Source organism: Mya arenaria, chromosome 6 (assembly GCF_026914265.1).
Source record: "Mya arenaria isolate MELC-2E11 chromosome 6, ASM2691426v1".
Lineage (NCBI taxonomy): Eukaryota > Metazoa > Mollusca > Bivalvia > Myida > Myidae > Mya > Mya arenaria.
In genome coordinates this window covers 80,333,099-80,355,850 of record NC_069127.1, presented here as the reverse complement: position 1 = coordinate 80,355,850, position 22,752 = coordinate 80,333,099, and the positions used below count along the sequence as shown (strand labels likewise).

At 34.1% G+C, this 22,752-nt stretch overlaps 1 long non-coding RNA gene across 1 annotated transcript; it reads left to right on the top strand.

The window, feature by feature from the left end:
* Nucleotides 1-335: 335 nt before the first annotated feature.
* On the top strand, nucleotides 336-13,623 carry LOC128236417 (uncharacterized). Its single transcript, XR_008261348.1, has 5 exons — nucleotides 336-478; nucleotides 2,102-2,222; nucleotides 8,836-8,874; nucleotides 13,176-13,222; nucleotides 13,528-13,623. It is a non-coding gene; the product is annotated as an uncharacterized LOC128236417 (long non-coding RNA).
* Nucleotides 13,624-22,752: the final 9,129 nt, after the last annotated feature.

The following is a 22,752-nucleotide window of genomic DNA, read 5'->3' as shown; positions in this document are numbered from 1 at the left end:
CAAATTCAAAGGGTTTTCCCGTTCTTTAAATAATTTATACACTAAAATGGTTGGTATATGCATGCTGTCATTTCTGGTTATTTTTGTTGTTTTTGCCTTTTTCTCTTTGCTTAGTTTCTTCATCAACAAAAGTTTGATTGCTTTTGCTTAACAAAAGTATGGAAAATTGAAAGCAATGGAAAATCTTTTAAACATTCGGTTATAGTGTATGAATTATATCGTAATGTGCCAATTGTGTGCATCAATAGTTTGGCAGGCATTAACAAAGACCTGTGAATAAAAACCCCAGTCAGTATCATGTTTAATGTGTATTGCGTTCTAAAAGTTGACTTTATCACATGCAATTAAATTTTATAGTTTCTTTATGGTAAATATATCAGTTTTGTGACCCATTGTATAGGGTATATAAGGCAACACACACCGCCTTATCCCAAACTCTGTTCTTAAGGCTTACATTTTGATATTCTGCATTCCAAAGGTAAGATATTATTATTTGTTGTTTGAAGTTTCATGTGGTATTTATATTATTTATTTGTAAGGTAACTGTTTAAAATTGTTGAACGTAAAATAGGCATATACATGAATGTTATTCAACACTATCTTAGCAGCAAGAGGACACTCTCTGAAAAAGGAAACGTTTTAAAGCATAAACCATTTTAACAATAATTTCGTTTTTAATAGAAATCTTCTTTACAAAAAACAAAGAGATTAACATCAACATTTTATAATTCTTGTATATTGTTAACGACGGCTTTTGTCCCTTGTTATGAGTCGGCAGGCCTTTGTTCAGGAATTGATACTGTAACGAATTTGCACCATCCTTTGCCATTTACTGCTGCAGCTTTCTGTTTGCCTAGCTTTCCTTTATTCTTCTTGTTTAAGATAATATTCTTAAGTTCAGGTGTTCGGGAAATAACGTCAATATATGACAACATCACCGTAGTTCTTCTCGCCACATTAACCTGTCAAAATATGGCGCCGTCATGCAATATTATTTATACCGTTATTGCAAACGTTGCAATAGACCACATTAGTCACATTCTAATTAGCAATGGTGTCATATCTAGATGTAACGTTTTATGAAATATAACATTCTTTCCCAACAACGACGTTTGCGTTGAACTGCTTCTGTAACACTTTATAATCATTTTCATCTTTTTGTATTGCCTGTTAAAACTCCGCGTACTTTCCATCATTTAGAGTATTGTACTCTTTTCTAAAAACACATTTTTGACATTGTCTTGTAGAGTCGTGTCGCTAACTTGGTGTTTATTTATCCTTGATCATTGTGGCATTTTTTGAGGTACTTTTCTGTAGTTTCCTTTGTGCTATTGTAGAAGCTACATGATATGGTGTTGTGACTTGCCTTCAGCTGCACTACATGTTGTCTGTTAGAAAAGGCTTGAACCTATATAATAAGGAGTTTCAGGGCGAACTGATTTTTAAAGCTGTTATTTTTTTAATAAATGGAATATACAATGAGCCTCGATCAACATTGCATAACAAGTACCATTAGTTTAAATGGTACGTGTTATGCAATGTTGATCGAATAATTTCATTATTACTGAAATAATGGTGGTATTCATATGACGATGTAAATATGCCCTTGAACGCTTAAAATTAAAATAAAAAATAATAATTGTTATTATTTTCTTTTTTTGAAAGGATATTTTACGTTTCTTATGTGATTTTGAAGATTAATTATATAAGGAGCCATAAAATATTGTTAACTGATTTATGAGTTGCTGCCTTGATGGCATGATAAATGTTTTTGCATGGCCATCAAAAGTGAAAGTGCATTTAAAAGATTATTTTTATGGCCAGTAAAACTGTAGTTTTTACAGCCCCTATTTTACCATTTGTAATGGCTAAACGATTAATCAATAACTATTAATACAAAGGAACAGAGTTTTCTCATTGGTTTTCCGTTAGAACAACTTCTGTTTGAAAAACAATTAAACGGAAGTTGCGTGCAGAAGTTTTTGTACATACAACATCTATACTTTTTTAATCTTAAAACGTGTATAATATTTTTGAAAATATTTATAGTGATTCCACCTGATTTTTGTTAACAGATTATGTACATGAATGTTTGTCACAGGTCAAGATGAGGGCAACAGTGCTTTTTACACTGCTTCTGGTCTTCAGCCTCGCTATGACGACCACTTTCGTCGTGGAGGCCGTTGAGAAAAATGGGGACAGCAAGAGCGATGGCGATAAAGGTAAATACTTATATCGCATTTCATTTTCATATAGAAGTGTGGCCCGACCTAATGTATATTATCTATATGTAATATTTCCCTTTTTACACGATTTATATAATGAATATGTTTGTTCTTTGTACTACCATAACCGCTTCAAGATAATGTATTTTTTGATCGGCGGGGGTCGACTACGTTCAACACGTAATAAAGTCGTGGGTCATGGGATTTCTTCTTGGGGAAATTTCTAACATATTTATTTGACTATCTACATTGTGAAGCCTGTTTAAGATCAGTTATTGACTTGTCGGACACTTCTACTTCACATATACCTGACACCTGATTTGAAAAAAATGCAATACTACTGGGGATTTTAATAGTTTAAAATGTCCTTATAAAATAACAGGAAAAATAAAATATCAATCACCATATAACATTTTGTTATGAACGATCTAGTAGTGCCGAGTGCGATGTATATTGTAGATGCATAATTAATGTCTCCACAAATGTGTTCTGTTAAAGTAAAAAGTTGTCAGAGCCTTTTAAGTATAAACATATATGATTGGAAATAATGGAAAACAATGATTCTGATTTAAAATATGATTAAATTATATTGCCGTTTTACTGAATTTTGACAGAAAAATTAGAGAATATCAGAACAGAACAGAAGTTGTGTAGATAGTTAATTATATATATTATGGAAATGCGGGTAGTAAATTCGTACTATGCAAATGCAGATATATGCTATTAAGTTTCGCACTGTTGGTAATAGCAGCACGCAACTTTTGTAGAAAACTATCAATTCAATGTTGTTTAAGAGCTGGAGTAAAGACTTGAACATTATGATTTCCTGGATTAACCCAGACGTCTAAAATTAAATTCTCCTCAAGTATACATTTTACGTTAGATGCCCAAGTTTTGAGGCCTGTCGGGCTTTAATCCATAGATTTACGGTACCAAGAATTTAGTAAAATATTATTAGACTGGTGCACTTAGAACTAGGACATATATATTAATATATTAAAGATATCGGCCTTAATCTCCATAAACAGCCGGTGTACATGAACTACAATATATTGCACTGACTACAATATTTCCAATTAAATTCCAGATCATTTTGTAAAATTTGACTGTTAACACATCCCATCCAGAACATAACGTTCTTCATATTATTTAGGGTATTTGAAACTTCCTCGTATACAAGAAGATCATTTAAAGAGCACAACTTCGGATAGTTTGGTACATTAAACACAGAAAATCTAGATCTCATTGTAAATCAGAATCAACTTACTGCTTTTTACTACAAAGATATTCATAAAAGTAATACATATTTATATGAAAAACTAGAGAAATAAGTCTCGTTCAACATTGAATTTAGTTCATACTATAAAAGAGCCGTCATTGTTTTACCATGAACGATAAAGAGGATATTTGTTTATTTCAGTGTCAGATCGTATTTTATTTCACATGTGTCATAGATAAACATTTTTTTTTTATAATCCGGAGTGAAATGAACAAATTTTCTGTTTCCTTTATGCTTATTTTCGGAGTTTTATAATATTAAAATTTATTTTCTTAATCCCCCTCCATTTTAAAAAGGATGTTATATACGCCTTTTTTCGAATAAACGGTAAGTTATTTATTTCCAAATGAAACTTATAAACGAAATTTACCTTTTTTTGTAATTTTCATATTTATTTTTTTTGCCAACATGTTCTGTTTCAACTTGGAAGTGTTTTGTTTTGATTAAGGGGAAGTTACTACAATTGGTTTTAAAAGTAGTTCAAAAAGTTGACGTTTTCACTCCTTATTTTGCAGTGAAATTGATATTTTCACTGTTTATATATCACTGATAAAACTCCATATTTCATCGAAAAGCATGAAAGAAATATATTTATGAGCAATAGGTCTCTTTCCATTCCAAACTTAAAAAAAAACATTCCGCTTAAAATATAATTAAAAGGCCTCTAAGTTTATCATTTCTTAATTCATAAACTTTTTTCTCGTATTATTGCATAAAATGTGTGTTTCGGTCCGTTCCTATATGAGTTAATATGCAAAACCGGATTTATTTTGCATTATTCAGTAAATGCACGTGCCTTAAACGTCAGGTTTTTTGTTTTACACGCTCTTTCAAATACTGCTACTCGTGCAATCCACTCGGGCTGTTAACCATTTTACGGGCCTTTGCGAATTGTAACGATCTCAGAAAGGTGTATTTACCCTCAATTGATACATTCTGAATAAAGCTATATCTGACATGAGTGAATTATTTGTTTCTGTAGTTTTTCATATAAATATTATTATGTAAGTATGAAGGTTGTTTATATACTTATTTTATTGCATATTGTCATGATATGAACGTGTATGTTGTATATTTATAAAATGCTGGTTTATACATTTATATCTATTTACATATATACGTGATCCTTTTAGTTACATATATCTGTATCTCATTTCCAATCAAAATTTATGATAGTGTTTGTAATAATAAATACATCAAGTTTACCATAGTAAAAGAAAGAGTTCAGTCTTTTCTATAAAGTCTCTCCATGCCATTCTATATATTAATGTAGTAGGTTGTTTGACGAAAATTATATTTAACAATCATTTTCTAGCTTTAACATTGTGATTTATTGTTTTATTATTCTTAAAGTCTAAATCTGAATTAAATTATATAAAAAGGTATAACCCCCAAAAGATGAAATACCTATCACTTTTACGTAATTAATCTATCTTCTTGAAAACTTCATTTAAACGGATTTGGTGCATAAATTTTTGCGAACATAATTGAGATATATAGCAATATATAGTTATATATGATGTTTTTCTAGCAGAAGACAATAAGCAACACCTCGAACATTCCATTTCACAATACTATAAAAACATCAAACCTTACATGCGGAATATACTAATTTCAAATGTTGTACAATGCGTTTCCTGAATACAGACAAAATACAAAAAAAAATGTGTCTATGTATCTGTAGGTTTTTACCGACAAAACAGCAAACAATGTCATAGATCCTTATGATATATTCTGAAGATCAAATACATTTTAAAACATTCGGTCAAATAAAACTAAGTACTTGTATTTTAAACCAAATCAGTTTATTCTGGAATTTAACCTAGGCTTTATAAATATTTTTGTAATTGTGGTTAATTATCAGTGAAATGAACTTCATTATTCAACTGTAAGTTGAATATATAGATAATTATATTTAAAATCCTTCTTATAAAGTGCTGGAACTAAAATTAACTAAAAAAATGTATTCCGTCTTCTTCAGATAATTCGTGTCCGCCCTTGTTAACATAACATAAAAAATAGTCAAATTGGTTCACCTTAATTCCGTGTTAAGAACAGGCGGAATCAGCATAAGATGTATGTAGAGGTTTTTGATTGCCTTACTGTAGCTCGTAAGAGGCTTTTTAGAATGACAATTGAAAGGTCTTTGGTATCCTTACAGTGGCGCGTTTGTGGCATAATCATTGCGTTGTTAATACCATTTTTTGACTAAGCAAAAGTCGTGTCAAAGCGTCCTTAACCACAGTTTGTATGAAAACTACGTTAATGCCCTTCAAATCTTTTAAACTGCATGTTCATTAACTTTAACATGCTTTTATTTACCTTGATACTGTGTATGAATAACAGTATTATTATTACTTGGTCTTTTCAATTCTCATATTTCTAATTTTCCTTTTAAAAGATAATTTCGTGTATTACGCTTACTATTCACATACATTCTACTAGCTTTAACATTTCATTTTTATTCGTGTTTGTCTTAGATGCAACGAAGTTCACATCCTTAAAAATCAGCCTTAGCTGTTTAATTAGCTGAACTTCTTATTTTTAATTCGAAACAAATTAAATTAAATTTCATTTATTACAAATACTCCTATTTAAGCGGACCGTTCGATGGATGCTTGCTAATGAATTTTATTTCAAACTTTCAATGTTTATCCCGTCTTAATTATAGATAACACAATGGCAACTACCATGATAAAACAAATTGTCAAAAATATATGCAAAAACCCTCCATCAAAAAAAACTTTGTTTATAAGTGTAAGCATTACCGAATTATCAAGTTAAGCTTACTATACTTTGAACTAAATCTATTTTCGACTGAAACCAAAGAACGATTACACAAGAGATGGGTAACTTGGAAGGGGCTTTTCTTTGTTTTTCATTTTTTTCAATTTGTCCCTTGTCCCACGGGTTAAATTTCCCCCGGGAACAAATATTATCACGTCAAATTTTCCCTTGGTTATTTTTTGACTTGATTATAATATAATTTTAAAGTATTCAATAACATAAAAATGACAATAGTTTGTTTTAGTTTAGGCAATATTTATTTTTATGAATGTAGGTACATGTATGCCATAGATAATATCGTAAGGACATAGAGGATATTTGTTTATTTCAGTGTAAGATCGTATTTTATTTCACAAAGGTCATAGAAAAACATATTTTCACGAGTGGCGAAGCCACGAGTGAAAATGTAGTTTTTTTATGATCACGAGTGAAATTAAATACGATTTTACACTGAAATAAACAAATTTTCTGTTTCTTTCATGCTTATTTTCGGAGTTTTATTTGTTTTTCATTTATTTCTGATTTACCCCCCTTTTTGAAAAAGGTGGGCTTTACGCTGCTACCCGTGGGGCGCCCCTTATGCATAATTATAGCTGTGAACTTTTTTACTTTCGGTTTGCTGAGAAATAGTTCTCTGCTATTCATTCTTATAGCTTAATATTCGCTCGTTTTTTATTGCAAAGCTTTATGAACAGTAAACAACGATTAGTACACATATGTTCCAAAAAATAATGAAAACACATTTTATTTTAAGATGGGCATGAATACATAACCAAATTACTACGCCGCTATTTAAAGAATGAAAATTTGGAAGGTCAAATGTGTTAGCAAAACAAATGTGGATACTCATAGGATTTTAACCATTTTTCTTAGTTTAAGACTGCATGTAGGCGTGTTTTTATAGTAAATTAATATTCAGTCATCTTACTGCCAGAGACCAGTCTGTTTCGCTTTAAAATGTTTGTTTTCCAGATAAAGAGTAAATGCTACGCTAGTTTGTTGACACATTTTGAGGTGTGGGTGGGGTAAAAAAATATCGGATCTATCTAGGTAAATTGTTGTGTGAATTATCCAGGAAGCTCATTTTACGTACTACAACGGTTAACAGTTCAAAATACATTTGAACGATGATATAAAATTTTATTTATGTTCGAACAGTTGTTTTTGTCTGTAATTTGTTTGGTATGAAAGCAAATGTTCGAACATTCAGCTTCAAAGATCAGTAAAATGTTTGAGAAACGGGATAGCCGGTATTAAACTGTAAGTTGTTAATTTCCAATTATATATTTATTTAAATTTATAAAATATTTATTTTTTTTAACATTTTTTTGACATAATTTACTGAAGTCCAGTGTTCTGTTTTGATCAAGGCAAGTACATGTAACAACAAAGGAATTTAAAAGTAGTTCTGAAACGTGATATTTTCACTCCTTATTTGGCAGTGATTTCACTGTTAAAACCCCATATTTCATCGTAAAGCATGAAAGAATGAATCACATTAAATATCGTTGAAATGCTAATATAAAGCTTATTTAAGATTCATAGCTGATATACCGGATATATATGACCGAGTAAAACTATTCGCTTTACGTGATATACTGATGTAGTTATTAACTAAAAAAATAATGTATCATCTCAAACGTATTGGAAGACTGTCAGAAAACTTTTAAACTGACAATTTTCCTGCTTGTCTTTCTGTCTGAGAGGAACATACATTTCTAAAGTATACAGTAACAAAGTGTTTAACTTCAAAATATTGGTTCAAATGAGGGCGGAATATATATATAATAAAATTACATATAATGCACATGTTACTATAAATAGTAACATTTCACTATATAAATTCGTTACCGCAATAATGATTATCGTCTCCGCCCGTGAGATTATCACGGCACGAAGACGAGAACGTGCACACTGACGTCATTTTCACGAAAATAAAAATGGCCGCCGTATAGTTGGTAGGCAAACATTTAAACATTATTAAAATAGTAAAATTAGTGTTACCAATAATGACACCTTCCGTGTTTCAGTAACGAGTAATACCCGAAACCGTACCGGATGTTTACCCTGGCTTTTGGTTGATAATTGCCCGAGTGGAAATAATTGCCTACGGGCTAAAGCCCTCGGGCAATTATTATTTCCACTGGGGCAATTATCAACCAAAATCCATGATCAACCATGTATTATTCTATAAATATATGTATTTTTGGTAGTAAAGGTTAAGGACTCAATTCGATACACATATGAGTCTGGATGAACAAATAGTTCAACCAAACATAAAAACTAGGTCTTTTTTTAGACTCAGTTGTTGGGTAACTACGACATAAAGTTAAATACCTACTGTTAAAGGCCTAAATCGATATAGGTCGAGTGGGGTAGATCCTTATACGAAGTAAATTACGAACGTGGGCAAAACAGCTCCCGATGGTAACTTGACACCCGTGGACTCGTTTAATTCCATCAATTTAACACCGACGGCAAATCACGTTATATAAAAAACAGAATATATGTTCATTGTTTTTACATATTTCATTATCTTTTCAGATCGGAAGTCTGACGAGAGCAAAGATTCACAGAAAGCGAGTATGTAAAATGTTTATCTCATAGCATCATCGACAACCATGGTACTTTTTCCGTTACACGTCATACATACCGTGGGACAATTGACTGACAAAAGCTCGTTAATGAATATGCATGAGGCAGGAGAGACAACTCTTCTTCCAATTAATTCGCATGCTACACTCAAATCTTGTTCAATATATCTACACTGCCAGTAGCCTCCGTGGCCGTGTGGTCTTGACTACTGCCAAATATTATTGTACTATGGCGGACCCGGTTCCACTCACCTTCGCAGGCTTACTGGCCGGTCCTTATAATGCCATATGGCCCGAAGTGTTGTGTTATATTTCTTATATTTTACCGAACACTTTATATAATCATTCACTATTTTAAAGCACTTTTGATGAGTTTCATCTTACAAAGATAATAATTTCACTTACTCTTTTTCGCCTTTGTGAAAATCGTAAGCATCACTCACCATTTTTATAAAGTCAGCGATCCACATTATATTTTGGCGAGGACCGGACCGGCCAAAAATATGATACGGACCATTGACGTCATTAAAACTTGATCTGCATTTAAGTACAGTGATATACGGACCGATCAACTATATTAACAAAGAAGGCAAGCACATTGGATATTTTACAAATAAAACATCACTTTGCTGACCGTACGCATGTTTACGGACTGGGCAGTCGCACTGAGGATGATAAATTGACCGAAGCGAAGCTGAGAATTTTATATCATCCTTTGTCCGACTGCTCAGACCGTGAACATGCGTGTGGCCCAGCAATGTCATGTTCTATTTGTCATACTATAGCGCAATTTAATGGATGCCATTTTGTTTTGTATAATGATATATTGTTGCCCATGTTTATTTAGTTGAATATTGCCTCAGTGAAAAGAATAATTGTAATACTCAAAATCTAAACAACGTCTTTCCCTCCATTCGGCAATACATATATTTTGTCATTTGTTAACGATTTATCTTATTTTTGGAACCTACATTTTGGAACAATTTAAGATTTTATAAGCAGTAAGTCTGAAAAGTAAAAAAAAATGAGAAACAAAAAGCTGTTTTTGAATGACATTAGCTTTTATAAAAAACGAGTAATATTAAATTAAAATAACAAACCTTTTGAACATGTTTTCGAATTCAGACGTCAATATTGCCCTTCAAATATTTCTTGTTTACATCGGCTGATTTTGAAGTTCATTTCAATATGTGAGCACAGCTAGGTTCGATCAGGTCTAAGACAGTTTTCATAAGAGTCTGTTCATGAATGACCCAGCCATTTCGCTGGAAATATTTACATTTCTCCGCAGAATAAGTAATAAAAAAACATTTCAACAAAATACTAACTTGTCTGCACCAGATGTAAACTTCCGGTAAACATGTAAAAAACGGTCACCGGTAACTCTCGTTACTGAAACGGAGCGTATCAAACTAATATAACTTTTCTTTCGCCGAAATTTCGGTTTACATTCCTGAAAGCACCTTTCTTGTGTTAATTTTCGCATATCCGTCAGACGTTATTTACGTTCTTTAATAAACATCTTGAAAGTGATGTTGTTGTGGTTTGGTTCGCTATCACATGTTAGTAGTGGTAATGATATTTCCCAGACTCCAGGCCCGCAATTGCGAGTTGCTTGCGTAAATATTAGCCAGATGATGACACATTAAATATATAAGAAAAACATAAAATGTGGTTTTATGTAAAGTTATAAATTATACAGGTTAATTACACCTTATAAAAATGATATCTTAACCTCTTCGTATTAATTGGTCCCCTAAATGTTTAACACTAACGCTTTTATCAGCTCTCAAGAGTAAGAACATGTCAAAGATTGAGGTTTCCAAACGAAGCAACGATCTCAACTGAATGCCGTCGGATAAAGCGCACGGTAGCGTACAACACTTTTGTATCGCACGACACAACAGATATAACAAGACGTTTGCGAACGTTCTCAACATACAAATATGTTCGTATGAATTGTTCAATGAAATCTCCATAAAAATCTATCTGCTTTGGGAAAAAAAGGCATTTACCATAAAACGTTGACTTTTACGACAGTCATACTAAGAACATAACAAATATTGTTAAGTTATTTGGAATTCGGAATGAGCAATCTATTGTCAAGCTTTTTGAGACTTCGCAAAAAAAAATTGCGTTTGAATGTTACACCTAAACAAATTGAGAAAAAGGATTAGGACATATAATTATTGTACAAAACACTGGCAACGACATCAGATTTACTTTATGTCAGCTAGAATTAAATCAATTTAATCAATTAACAGTTACCGAATACATTTTAAATGGTAGAGAATAAAAAACCTTCAATTAAAAATATGTTTAGAAGTTTTTTTTCATTTCTGACAATATGTGGAAGTCGTGGTTTCATTACGCATCAATATATTTTTAAAATAAACGAGTTTCAAAAGAAATATATAAAACTTTAAAAGTTCTTTTGAACAGTTAAAAGATAAATAACAAAATATACGTTAAGCGAAGAAATCCCGGTTTCAGTCACAATCATCAAGGGGGTATTGTCACGACGTCAAATTACGTCCATTTTATTATGACTTTATAATACACATGTTACTATAAATAGAACCATTTTAATATAAAAGTTCGTTCCCGCAATAATGTTTATCGTCTCCGCCCGTGAGATTATCACGGCACGTCAGGGCGATTATGGCATAATTGCTTGACGAAGACGAGATCATGCACACTGACGTCATTTTCACGAAAGTAAAAATGGCCACCGTACACTTGATAGGCAAACATTTAAACATAAAAAGCTTGAAAGAGATTAAAATGAAACTATCGGTGCAAGAATAGTGAAATTAGTTTTACCGATAATGACACCCTCCGTGTTTCAGTAACGAGTACTACCCGAAACCGTACTGGATGTTTACATTCGGTAAATGTCATTAAGCAGTGAGACAAGGAAATGTCTTGTTGAAACGTTTTGTTTTACTTTATTCGATAAGAAATGTTAACTATTCTAGCGAAATGGCTAGGGTCAATGACCCTGTTAACAAGTTAACAGAAATTTGTCTACCTACTCTTTACTCCAGCCAACATATTAGAAGCCTTATCAAATGGGGTTTAATCCTATTTATTTGATTTCTGTTAATCTTTTTGACACTTTTTGAACTCTTAGAATGCTGCATTTATAGCAATATTACAAATTGCGACAAAACCGAAAGCAAGTCTATTTTTAGCGCGTAAACGTCATTACGAAATTTGCATATCACGTGACTTTTCGACAACATAAAATTCTATGATTTGCATATTTAAAACTAACACGATAATTACGCAACAACAAGGCTGTTGAGCTAAATATTAAAATTGTTTGCTAATAAGAGACATAACAGTTAAAGGATGTCATTGTTTATCCGTGAAAGCAATAAAATTCTGCAATAATTAGCGAGGTGTTGACTGGGCCGTGACTGCTTGCCCTAATTATCGGATTAATTTTTGTTGTCGCACCAGCAGATGCGCTTGATTTATGACAGTGACAGAATCGATTATCATGCAGGCCGCATGGTCACCACTTACGTCATTTTAAGAAAATATTTTAGAAAAAAATCGTTGTCGCCATAAATTCGCCAAATTTGAAAAGTTGTCGCCACTTTTGCGATTTTGTCGCAAATGGCGACAATGGCGATCGCCAGCGGGAACCCTGCGGTCATTCAAGCCGAGATTCTTATGAAACTGCTCCTAGGCTTGATCGACCCTAGCTGTGCTCATCAATTGAAATGAACATCACAATCAGCCGATGTAAAACAGGAAATATTTAAAGAATGGAAAAATTGCAGGCTTTTTCTGAAAACATGTACAAAAAAAGTTTTGCTATTTTGATTTCCAGTCACTCGTTATTTTTCGCAGCTAATGCCATTTAAAACCATTTTGTTATTTCTTATTTTAGAGACTTTCAGCCTACATGCTAATCATATGACATATTCTTCATTATTCCACAAAATCATGTTTTAAGACCATTTGAAATCATTGACAAATGACAAAACATATATATTATAAAGGATAATACATGGTTGACTACGGCTTTTGGTTGATAATTGCCCTATTCCTTCCAATGGGGGCAATTATCAACCAAAAGCTATTCTATAAATAATTTATATCGTTACGTCAATTAGTTTATATCCAACTCAACTCGCGTATTTCTTTAAGCATAACATATATTTATGTGAAAATCTTGTTTTCTTTTTCTTGAAGTGAGATAGTCTTAAGACATTTCCTGTAACAGCGTATTACAGTATTACATTCATGAAACTTACAAAAAGGCATCATTGCTTTCAGATGAAAAGACGTTTGGAATAAGCAGGTTTTGATACATGGGGTGAAAGGTAATATATTTATTAACTAAATGATATTGATAAACTATACCAACGATGCAAATATGATTGCCCTCCTTTCGGATTCTTATAAGTTTACATTCTTTTTACAATACAAAAAGGCGTCGGTGACGAAATCATGTAAAGATTAGGTAAAAGTGTTTGGTTAGAATTTTAAAGGAATTATACATTTATGCATTTATGTATTGTCAAACTTATTTGTGTACATTGTACAATGACGTGTTGGAGAATGCAGAAATGATAGTACAGTTGTCTTTCTTCAAACTACATTGTTCCTATTACTTGATATATTTCAGTAAAGTTTTGGACCCTTTACGGCTTGGACATCGAAACGAAATTGACTTTTTAGCGTATTGTTATGTAGATATTCATATTAAAGCATTCACAAAACATGTGTCATTTTGATATTCTTAGACAGTGAAAATCCTGACATTGTCTGGCACCTATTTACTATTAAGCCAGCGATATCGTTAATCATGATCGCACAACAGAACACCAACGGACAGATCGGACAAGTTAATAATATGATGGAACCTAATTGGTAAAGCCCGGTAGCTAAACATTTGACAAGAGTATTGCTGGGAGAATGGATGCTGCCGAAACGCACATTTTCAACACAAATGCAGCAATTGTAGTACGAAATGCTAGTAGAAGGCAAATGGTTGTAGTGCTATTATACACAAGTTGGAAAATTTCAGAACATGCAGAAATAGGGGTACTTAAGAATAAAATTGAAAGTAAATGTCAAGCATTGAAAAAAGAGAGTAGCGATTGGTATTCACAAATGGAGTTATATTCAGAAATACCTAGTCATGCTTGCTGAGTAATGCAATCCATGCTAATGTAATAAATGTGTACATATGAATTTTCGAAATAATCAGGTAAAGGGGAGAAACATAAAAATACTTAATAAATATGCTTCATATGATTCTTGTCCTTATGCACTGTAACGCCGCATACCAGCATCGCCGCACAAACGAAATCGACCACGTGTATGCGGTGATTTTCAACACATAAACAGGACTTTCTTATGTGGCAAAAAGGCACACTTTCATCGATAAAAAAACAATTAAAACACATACTAGTACAATAGTGGTTGATAAAGTTTCATCAAGATCGGACTTAGTTGTTTGTGTCCACTTAACCAAGCTTTGAACTAGACTGCTTGAGACGTAAATTCTGGCAAATATTTAGTAAGATCGGTTTAAATGTGAACCAAACCAATTGATGTTTCTGCGAAAACGTTTGAAATGACGTTTGGCCCGACTACTGGCGGAAATAATTATGTTACGAAAACGCACAACACCGTCATTTGGGACAATCAGAAAATTGAATCGTCGAATGACGTAACATATATTCTCGCCTTTTTGTCAGACTGACGGGCATGTATCCTTGACAATGCGCACGTTCAACGTCATTTCAAACGTTTCAAGAAAAGTCAATTGTTAACGACGGACAAACAACAGAAATCCAACAATCCTCACAGCTCAACATGTGCTCAGATGAGCTAAAAATTATTTCAGTATCAAGAACCACTGGTAATTGTGCGATTGTGAAATTTATTCACGTCTAGGTCATCAGCGTATATCTCTGGTTACCAGGGCAACGAAAGGAAAACATTTGAAAATGATATTGTTTTCAAAACTTTTAACACAACATTAGTTTTGGGCACTTGAACTCGAGGCCTCAGATGACTGGTATAGCGTCATCATGGACGTCTTTCTTTCATTGATTGTATTTTTATGCATTAGTCATTTGTAACCAAGAAAATGTAGATGGGAACACTCTAAGGGGAGTAATAATTTATTTTCAGCTTTCAATTTTGGCTCAACTTTAAAATATTACCTTAAATTTGACCAATTTGACTGCCTACTTTTCCCGTATTTTCTTCAAAATGACAGTAATATGCTACGCCCTAATCTTAATCATCATCATTATCAACAACATCATCAATACCACCACCACCACCATCATCATCATCATCATCATCATCATCATCATCATCCATATCCATTAAAAAAATAATGAAATGTCAAAAATCTTTATTATTACACATTATTACATGTTTCCGGACAAACGCAATACAATGGTTTTACACACTTTATAATGACTTGAAATACCCAATGCAATGGTTTTACACAATTCATAATGCATAAATTAGATCAATACTGCAGCCAATGGACTTTTAAGTTTGTTGGGGAATAACTTCTGTAATATTCAATTATTGAGTGAAAATATTTACAAAATATCAGAAAAAAGATGAGTTGACTGTTAAAGCTGCACTCTCACAGAGTGCAGCTTTAAGACTTCATAATATATAACATAATAATAACTTATATTTTAACCCTATCAGTACCAGTACTATGATATTGTGCAACTACTAATTGTTATCAAATATAACCTTGATTAAGCTGTATAAATAACAAGGTAATACCCATTCTTTAAATTTCTATCTATCTAACCGGAATGACAGTGACCATTCAAGAAATTTCGTTCAGATCCAAAGGACAACGACAAGATCCGTTTTCTGAAATTCATGTAGACATTTATTTCACACTTAACACGGGAAAAAAAGTGAATCAACAAATATTTTGACATATGAAACTTTGAGTAATATTTAAAGCTTCTACTTATTCAAATCCCTTTAGAAAGAAAAAGAAAAAAAACACTTTGTGAATATATCTCACATGTTTATTCAAAAGACATATACATCACAATACATATTTGAAATAGGCCAATATGACCCTTTAGCGAATGCATGGTTTTGAATATACTTGGTCTTTCTCTATAGTATATACTGATATATTCACCTCGTATATCATTATTGCATAACAAATATTTTACCATAACCGCCCATTTGGTTTTACTAGGGTTATTTTCAATTTTAAATAACATTGTTTTATATAGAAGAAGAAGAAGAAGAAGAAATTTTATTCAAAAGCAACATACAACACACTACATATTTGAAATAGGCCAATATGACCCTTGATCAAATTATTACATAACATAATACAAAAGCTTATGTATACATGTATGGCGAAGCATATTTAATTATTTATAAATAGGTTTATCTATATCGCAATGTTAACAACTGTATCTGTATGATTCAATATACTTTTCTAAGTACATCAACTTTGAAATATTTTCTCTGTTGTATACCCATTATAGAGAATACTTATGTATTTTCGTTCTCTACAGTTTGATATCTTAAACCAATATTTTAAGAAAACTGGTAATCTCATCGAATAAAAACCAATCCTGCCTATTTCTCCATCAATAAAATCGTTTTGTGTAGAAGTTTTAACACCAAGTGAATTCTTACAAAACATAGTATGTATTCTTTCTACATTGTTTGCACGGAAAAAGCCCCAAACTTCACATCCATAAAATAAAATAAGCTTAACTAATTTATCAAATGAATCTAAAACATGATTAGTCATTCAAATTTTACTTCAGGTCATCTAACTGACTTAGAATACAACCTGACTGACACTTTATCAATGTAAAATCAGATACAGGGATATTGTATCGGATGAGTGGCAATGGGCGGTCGCTTAAACACCCTCAAAAGTTAAAATTCTTAATGATTAAGCCTAATACATAATGATTGCCTATCTTTCATTTCAAAGGCTGAAAATGTAGGTTGTATTCTAAAAGTAGAACGCATAATAAGATGATATCCAGTAACAATCATTACATAAACACTACACTTTGAACAAATACTGTTTGTTTTCAGATAGTGACATCATATCCGGTAAAAAGACACCACAATTTGTTGTATGTTCATAAGGTCAATTCGGGTTTAAACAAATTAAGGATTTAACATCAATAAGAGCTATTTTTTACGAAATCAAGAGGAAATATCACGTTTATCGCTATGAATCGCTGGAATATTGCCAGTTAAGCAATACTGTTTAAACTAAATTGTTTACATTAACAAATATTTAGAGTGATTTAATTTCTGACCAATGCAAAAGAAGTAATGTTTAATACAAAACAATATGTGAGGTTAAAACCGGAAACAACATAAAGCATATATGTCAAATGTGCATGATATCTTTGGCAACATAACTTACCATATTTGAGAGTGTTTCCTCTGTTTTCGTCTTCACATTAACTCCATATCCGAAAAGTAACAAGAAGAATGGGCGTAACCTTTCCAATACTACGGTTAAAAGAAACAACAAGTCTATTCAGTTAAACTGATTATATACGTGTCTTTGCCAACATAGTACAATTCGATTACGTCACCCGCAAATCCCTTGATTGAAATTCTACACTTGAGCAATAGCTGTCATTTACAATTACCATCATTATAGTGAAAAGTGCTGTATCTATTACTCAGCCAACTACTTTTATTGCTAAAAATTATAAACCGGATTTATATTCAGTATAAGCTAGTTTAAGTTTGGGTATTACATATTGAACAGCACTACTATTCCAGTAGTCGCAGTCGCTCCTTTGAACAAATTTGTTCAACTTGTAATTTTTAATTTCGTCATCCCATTGAACTCTTATCCGCTCAGATGGAGGCTCAACAAAACTCACATCACTATTTGTGTTGATAACAAATGACAGTTAACAATGTTAGACCACTCACTAAACTCTTCGACCTTAAAAGTGTCAATACAATTAAAATCATCATCTTTCAATAGCAGATAATATATTGCGCTAGAGCCCACGTGACTCATGAACGTGAATGACCCAGTATTATGACCTATTCTACCGTCACAAACGTCAATCAATTTTAAACCGTACTGATATTAACCATGTCATCAGTAAATCCAGGCGATGTCAAATCGGGTATATAGTCTTCATGGTCAATAAAATAATAAAATTATCACACACTATTTAATCGCGTGTTTTTTCTACTCGGGCATTCATATCCCCTGTTATTAAAACTTTTCCCTGAGACTGGAAATGATCAATATCATGTTGTAAAACATAAAAAAGATCGACATTGACAATATTATAAGCAGGAGAATTTTCGAGCCAAATATACAGCCCTGCTACAAAAATATAAGATTCTAACTTAAAAAAATAGTTTATCAAGTTTCACCCACAAAATATAATCATGTCTATTTAGAACAACAGATGCACATTTATGAATTGAATCCCTAATATATATTACAATTCCGCCACTACAACGTTTAGCACGCCTTTGTTGAAATTAAAACATTTATATCCTTCAACATCATAATTGAAATCTAAGTTACCCTATGATTCATACCAAAATATAATGTCACATTTAAACAGCTTATTTAAAAAGTCTTGGTCCATAGATTTATGCCGTGTTAGTCCATTAATGTTTCATGACAGGACATTTACTCCAGCCTCCCTGAACCGCTACACGGTTCCGTTCCTGTTCTGGTCGGCACTTCTTTCGCTCCTCGCTTCATGTCCCTCGTTCACCACGCTTATTACTCCAGAAGTTACGGTCGCCGAGTCCCGTTCCGACGCGCCCCTTGTTAGCGTCCCCGTTGACGTCGAGTTCCGCTCCGCCGCTCCCACTGCGGACGTTCCCGTTTTCACCCCTTCCCAATCCGCCGCGACCCCTGTTCACGTCCCCACGTCTCCATTCTCAATCCAGCACCGTCACGTATTGGGACACCGTCGACGTATAGGTATCATAGCTGATCCTAGCTCGCTTTCCATTTCAGGGGTTGAATAAGATGATAAGCTAAATATACAATAGTTATATTGAAAAATCTTATTAAAATCCACTGATTCTGTTTAACCGTTAGATGCAAGGAATGTTCTCCTATCACTTTTGACAGAATAAAAGCTGTTATAAATAGTACCATATCTGAGTGTTTTATTGTTCCCGTCTACAAATTGACTCCAAAATCGGAACATAAAAAAGCCAAATAGGCATTACTGTTCTATGACCACTGTATGAATAAGTATAATGTTATTCACTACACTATGTTTACCCCACACGATTTATTGAATGTTGTCCTTGACAAAACAGTTTGGAAACCCGCAACCCTCATGATTGAAATTGTTCACTCGCACTATTAATATTATTTCCACCTTTTTCCAGTATCAACCATTGGGGGTTGTTTTGATAATCTATGAAGCGCGTAAGCATGTATAGGGAAATTTGCATAAAAGTTCAAACAATCAAATCGATTTTAAAATCTCTGTCAGTGAATAAATGAGCACGTTATTATTTAAGAGCGCTTTTACGCAAGTTTATACTGATCATTTCAATCACGAGGTTTGTGTGTGATGTAATCGTTAAAGAAAACCTTAGAGGAAAAGTGCTCCCGGTATGGGGCTCCAACATATTAACGCCAGAACACCAGTATGGTACCCGAACTAACCTAGCATCCTGACAGTCCTGACCCACACTCACAATTCACCGTCCATCATTTTAGTAACAATCGCTCAAACAAAACACGCTGTCCCTAGCCGGACACACCCACCCCGTCAAACTTTGTAGTTACATTCTGTCACACAAGCACGGTATTGCATTACAAGAGGAGACACCCTTCTCATTAAAGTAAACCTGGAAGAAAAATTGTGCCCGGTATGGGGCTTATACCCATGACCGCAAGAAGACGAGCACGTAGCCCCAACCAACCAAGCACCATGCTGTCAGTCCTTACCAACATACACACTACACCGTCCAACATTTTAGTAACAATCTCTCAAACAAGACACGATGTTCCTTAAAGCAAGGGGACACCCAACCCGCACCCACCCCGTTAAAAGTTTCAGTACTATTATCTCACACAAAATCGGTGTTGCATGGCAGGTGGGGAACCCCGCCACATCATTCCCGTTCATACTTTTAGTTTCAATCTATAACTCAGCCATGCTTATGGTTGACAGGTGTTTCCATTATTAGCCTGTCTTAGTCACAATCTCTCACTCAGTCTGGTCGTGGCCCGCATTCAACCAATTTATCTTTTCAGTCACAATGAGTAAATCCCTCACTCACTCAGTCACTGATCCATTCATAGTGATACAAAAACAACATTAGAACGTCAATGTTTTCATCAAATTTATGACCATCTCAACTGCCAACTGACAGTATTGATTACCAAAGCTGTGTGAAGTTAGCTAAACATACGACATTGGACATTGGACATTCAAAATCGAATGTTGTGCTGGCACGACATTGGACATTGGACATTAAAAAGTGAAAGTCGTGCTGGCACGACATTGGACATTGGACATTCAAAAGTGAAAGTCGTGCTAGCACGACATTGAACATTGGACATTCAAAATCGAATGTTGTGCTGGCACGACATTGGACATTGGACATTCAAAAGTGAAAGTCGTGCTAGCACGACATTGGACATTGGACTTACAAAAGTGAAAGTCGTGCTAGCACGACATTGGACATTGGACATTCAAAATCGAATGTTGTGCTGGCACGACATTGGACATTGGACTTTCAAAATCGAATGTTGTGCTGGCACGACATTGGACATTGGACATTCAAAAGTGAATGTCGTGCTAGCACGACATTGGACATTGGACATTCAAAATCGAATGTTGTGCTGGCACGACATTGGACATTGGACATTCAAAATCGAATGTTGTGCTAGCACGACATTGGACATTGGACATTCAAAATCGAATGTTGTGCTGGCACGACATTGGACATTCAAAAGTGAATGTCGTGCTAGCACGACATTGGACATTGGACATTCAAAATCGAATGTTGTGCTGGCACGACATTGGACATTGGACATTCAAAATCGAATGTTGTGCTGGCACGACATTGGACATTGGACATTCAAAAGTGAAAGTCGTGCTAGCACGACATGGGACATCGGACATTCAAAATCGAATGTTGTGCTGGCACGACATTGGACATTGGACATTCAAAAGTGAAAGTCGTGCTAGCACGACATTGGACATTGGACATTCAAAATCGAATGTTGTGCTGGCACGACATTGGACATTGGACATTCAAAGGTAAAAGTCGTGCTAGCACGACATTGGACATTGGACATTTAAAATCGAATGTTGTGCTGGCACGACATTGGACATTGGAAATTCAAAAGTGAATGTCGTGCTTGCACAACATTGGACATTGGTCATTCAAAAATGAATGTTGTGCTGGCACTACATTGGACATTGGGCATTCAAAATCGAATGTTGTGCTGGTACGACATTGGACATTGGACATTCAAAATCGAATGTTGTGCTGGCACGACATTGGACATTCAAAATCGAATGTTGTGCTGGCACGACATTGGACATTCAAAATCGAATGTTGTGCTGGCACGACATTGGACATTGGACATTCAAAAGTGAAAGTCGTGCTAGCACGACATTGGACATTGGACATTCAAAATCGAATGTTGTGCTGGCACGACATTGGACATTGGACATTCAAAATCGAATGTTGTGTTGGCACGACATTGGACATTGGACATTCAAAAGTGAAAGTCGTGCTAGCACGACATTAGACATTGGACATTCAAAATCGAATGTTGTGCTGGCACGACATTGGACATTCAAAAGTGAAAGTCGTGCTAGCACGACATTGGACATTGGACATTCAAAATCGAATGTTGTGCTGGCACGACATTGGACATTGGACATTCAAAAACGATTGTCGTGCCGGCACGACATTGGACATTCATAACCGAATGTTGTGCTGGCACGACATTGGACATTGGACATTCAAAAGTGAAAGTCGTGCTAGCACGACATTGGACATTGGACATTCAAAATCGAATGTTGTGCTGCACGACATTGGACACTGGACATCCAAAAGTGAAAGTCGTGCTAGCACGACATTGGACGTTGGACATTCAAAATCGAATGTTTTGCTGGCACGACATTGGACATTGGACATTAAAAAGTGAAAGTCGTGCTAGCACGACATTGGACATTGGACATTCAAAATCGAATGTTGTGCTGGCACGACATTGGACATTGGACATTCAAAAGTGAATGTCGTGCTAGCTCGACATTGGACATTGGACATTCAAAATCGAATGTTGTGCTGGCACGACATTGGACATTCAAAAACGATTGTCGTGCCGGCACGACATTGGACATTGGACATTCATAACCGAATGTTGTGCTGGCACGACATTGGACATTGGACATTCAAAAGTGAAAGTCGTGCTAGCACGACATTGGACATTGGACATTCAAAATCGAATGTTGTGCTGGCACGACATTGGACATTGGACATTCAAAAGTGAAAGTCGTGCTAGCACGACATTGGACATTGGACATTCAAAATCGAATGTTGTGCTGGCACGACATTGGACATTGGACATTCAAAAGTGAAAGTCGTGCTAGCACGACATTGGACATTGGACATTCAAAATCGAAATAGCACGACATTGGGCATTCAAAATAATATGTCGTGCTGGCTAGTTGTCTTGGTAATAAATATAAATTTTGGACCCATAATAGACAGAGACTTCGAATGGTCCTTTAAGATAGATTTGAGCAGTTCACGCGTCCATTAGCTGAATAATATGTGGCCAGTATTATAGTCGAATTGAACTGCTTGTTTTATATTTGAACATTCATTGAGTGCG